This window comes from Lactuca sativa, chromosome 9, assembly GCF_002870075.4.
Source record: "Lactuca sativa cultivar Salinas chromosome 9, Lsat_Salinas_v11, whole genome shotgun sequence".
In the NCBI taxonomy this organism is placed as follows: Eukaryota; Viridiplantae; Streptophyta; class Magnoliopsida; order Asterales; family Asteraceae; genus Lactuca; species Lactuca sativa.
Window position 1 is genome coordinate 30,004,024 of NC_056631.2, and position 4,632 is coordinate 30,008,655.

The following is a 4,632-nucleotide window of genomic DNA, read 5'->3' on the forward strand; positions in this document are numbered from 1 at the left end:
CCTAGGCTAGAAACACGAGTGTTATAATTATCTCCCCTTAGGATGATTCTGTCCTCAGAATCATATATCACCAAACAAATGCGGGTAGCGACTCATCATGTCACTCTCTGTTTCCCAAGTGAGATTTGGCCCATTCATATGTTTCCAATGCACAAGCACTAAACCAACCATCTTGCGTTGCAACTTCTTAGTCTTACGGTCAACGATTGCCTCAGGTTCTTCAATCAACCTCTTGTTTTCATCCAACCTTAACTCAGAAATCGGAATTATGTCGGGCACATCTCCTGTGAGCTTTCTCAAATAACACACATGAAAGGTGTTATGAATACCCTCCAGTTCTTCCGGTATTTCTAGTTTGTAAGCTTGATTCCCGATCTTCTGAAGAACTTTGAACGGTCCAATAAACCTTAGACTCAACTTTCCCCTTTTACCAAATCTTATAAGTCCCTTCCACGGCGAGACTTTAAGTAAAACCGAATCTCCAACTTCAAAGGTTATCGGTTGTCTTTTCTCGTCAGCATAACTCTTTTGTCAATCATGAGCAGATAATATTCTTTCCCTTATCACTTTCAACTTTTCAGCAGTCTGATGGACTATTTCTGGTCCTATACACTGCTTTTCCCCAGCTTCCAGCCAACATGATGGTGTTCGACACCTTTCTCCATACAAAGCGTGATAAGGTGGCATCTTAATGCTTGAGTGGAAACTATTATTATAGGAGAATTCTACTAGAGGTAAGTGTTCATCCCAGTTACCTTGGAATTCTAGGGTACATGCTCTCAGCATATCCTCCAATGTTTGAATCGTTCGTTCGCTCTGGCCATCAGTTTGCGGATGGTAAGCTGTACTCAAACACAACTTGGTACCCAATTCCTCTTGTAGACTCCTCCAAAATCTTGAGGTAAAACGGCTGTCACGATCGGATACAATCATTAACGGAACACCGTGAAGCCTCACAATTTCCTTCACGTAAGAATTCACAAGTTTATCCATAGACCATTTCTCGTTGGCAGCTATGAAATGCGCACTCTTAGTGAAGCGATCAACGACCACCTAAATCATGTCGTGACCGTTCCTTGTTTTGGGCAGTTTAGTCACAAAATCCATGGTGATGTCTTCCCATTTATCCATGGGTATGGGTAAAGGTTCTAAACTCCCATACGGTTTCTGATGTTGTGCCTTAACCCTAGCACAAGTTACACACTCGGCCACATACTTAGCAACATCGAGCTTCATCGTCGGCCACCAATAATAGGATTTTAGATCCCTATACATTTTTGTACTGCCAGGATGAATCGAGTACATGGTCTTGTGAGCTTCTTCCATCAGAAGATCTCTTACTCCTCCTGTCTTAGGTACCCAAATCCTATCTTGGAATACCTTCAACCCTTGGTTGTTTGTACCGAATACTAACATTTTGCCCAAACGTTCTTCCTTTTGGTCATTTTTCTCCAAAGCTTCCTCTTGAGCTTTCTTTATACTTTCCACAATTGTCGAGACAACTTTAATTCTCAACGCTCTTGGACTTTTCTTTTCAAGGTTTACCTTCCGACTGAGAGCATCAGCAACAACATTTGCTTTACCAGGGTGGTAAAGTATCTCACAGTCGTAGTTTTTGAGTAACTCTAGCCAGCGTCGTTGTCTCATATTCAATTCCTTCTGATTAAAGAGATATTGGAGACTCTTATGATCAGTGAAAAGTTTACACTTTGTGCCATAAAGATAATGCCTCCATATCTTTAGGGCGAATACTACCGCTGCCAACTCCAAATCGTGAGTGGGGTAGTTCTTTTCATGATCCTTCAATTGCCTCGATGCATACGCTATCACTTTATCCCTTTGGGTCAGAACACAACCTAACCCAACTCCAGATGCATCGCTATAAACTGCAAAGTCATCAACTCCTTCAGGCAACGAAAGAATCGGTGCTTCACACAATCTCTTCTTCAACTTCTCAAAGGCTTCCTTATGCTTCTCATTCCAAGCATAAGTAGCTCCTTTGTGGGTCAAAGCTGTTAATGGAGTAGCAATCGAAGAAAAGCCTTGGATAAACCTTCGGTAATATCCAGCTAATCCTAAAAAGCTTCGAATCTCTGTAGGGATTTTTGGTTGTTCCTACTTCATCACAGGTTCAATCTTTGCTGGTTCAACCATTATTCCTTCTTGGTTAACCACATGACCTAAAAATTGGACTTCTTGAATCCAAAATTCACATTTGGAGAACTTTGCATACAACTTCTCCTTTTTCAGGACTTCTAGTACTTCACGCAGATGCTTTTCATGCTCCTAATTGCTTTTCGAATAAATCAAGATGTCGTCTATGAATACTATCACAGATTTATCTAGGAATGGTTTACAAGCCCTATTCATCAAATCCGTGAAAGCTGCTGGGGCATTGGTTAGTCCGAATGACATAACCAAAAATTCATAGTGTCCATATCTTGTTCTAAACGCAGTCTTTTCAATATCCTGCTCTCTCACCTTTAGTTGATGGTATCCTGACCTAAGATCGATCTTCGAGAAATAACTCAAACCCTGTAACTGGTCGAACAGGTCATCGATCCTTGGCAACGAGTACTTGTTCTTTATCGTCACTTTGTTCAGCTCTTTGTAATCGATGCACATTCTCATGCTCCCATCTTTCTTCTTTACAAATAACACAGGGGCTCCACAGGTCGATGAACTAGGTCGAATGAAACCTTTGTCCAATAACTCCTGAAGTTGTGTCATAAGTTCTTTCATCTCTGTTGGTGCTAATCGATACGGTGCTTTTGCTATCGGTGTCATTCCTGGTAACAAGTCGGTACGAAATTCTACTTGTCGATCAGGAGGCAATCCGGGAAGATCTTTGGGAAAGACTTCCGGATAATCACACACCACCGGAATATTTTGCACCTCCTTCTTTTCCATCTTAGTATCGATCACGAACGCTAGATATGATGTACATCCATTGGCCAAACACTTTCTGGCTTTCATTAGGGAAATGATTCCAGAATTTACTCTGCGTTTGTCTCCATACACCATAAACGACTCTTTCCCTGGCGGGTTTACTTTTACTATCTTCTTTCTACATAATATTTTGCATCTTTGGCGCTATGCCAATCCATTCCTAAAACTATGTCGAATCCATTTAACTCGATAGGCAATAATTCCTCGTGGAACTTATTCCCATCCAAGTTAATGAGGATGTTTTTCATACGATGGCTAACAGGTACAAACTTGACACTAGCAATCTCGATTAATAAAGCATTAACTAGCCTATCTACAGGCAAAGCTAGCTTTCTACTAAATTCATGCGATATAAAGAAGTGATTGGCTCCAGAATCAAACAAAATTTGGGCATGCAATTCGTTTACGAAAAAGGCACCTGAAGCGACATCGACTTCTTCTTTTGCAGCTTCAAGTCTCATCTGAAAGACTCTCGCCTTTGGCTTTGGTGGTAGATTGGGCTTTGCTGCATCCTTCATCTTTGGACAGTCTTTAAGAACACGCCCTACTTCATGGCACTCAAAACATACCCTCTTGTCGGATGGACACACGTTGGCATAATGCTCAATCTTTCCACATTTGAAGCAAGTCACCTCCTCACTACATTTCCCAGAGTGCTTTTTCTTGCACTTCTCACACCATTTCACTTCACCTCCTCCTTCTCCAAACTTCTTGGACTTAGAAAATTTTCTTTTCTTGTTGGAACCTTAAGTTCCTTCAAATTTTCTCTTTTCACCAACTTCTGCCCTCTCCAGACCCTTCTCTCTGATATGAACCTCAACATTCTTAGCAGCCCAGATGGCGGCTTTCAAAGTGGTTGCTTGCTTAAGCATGGGACCAAAGTCCGCTGGTAATCCGAGGGCAAAATTGTTGACCTTAGAGAGTTCAGTTGGAACTATTTGAGGAACAAGCTTCATCTTTTCCATAAAACTAGCAGCGTATTCAGTAACGCTCATCTTTCCCTTCTTTAAATTCTGGAACTCATTGTTGATTTCCATAAGATCCTGCTCAGAGCAGTACTGCAATTTTAGTTGTACCACAAAATCTTCCCAAGACATCTTACTAGCTTTACCCTTGGGCATCGAATTAGCTAGTAACTTCCACCAGCTCAACACACCAGACTTTAACAGAGGAATTGCAAGTGCGGTCTTTTGTTTGTTGCTGCACTCACAACTTTCAAACATCGTCTTCATTTCGGAGATCCAAATCATGACTTCCACCGGTGTCGGACTTCCAGATAGACACGGCGGTTTAGATGCCATGAAATCTTTGTATTTGCATCAGCGTCCATCAACTCCTCCATCCTGGTTGTTTTGTCTAACTATCAGTGGGTTGGCTTGACCAAGAGTCCCACTATAGTTCCCTCCTACTGATTGCCCTTCATTCAATACGGGCTGTTCAACAGGCATCGTAGTCTCTTCCCTATGTTGTTGTAGTAATCGCCTTGTCTCCTCCATCTGGCGATCTAACATCATCTGCATCATTGCTTGTACCCCAGCCATCGTCATTGGCTCAGGTGCAACTCCTACAACAGGTACTTGCTCAACTACTTGAGGTTGAGGCTGTTGATCGCTGTTTCCGTTTGCATTTGCAGCTCCACTACGAGTGCTTGCCATTACAATCTATATACCAAATAAGGCGAAT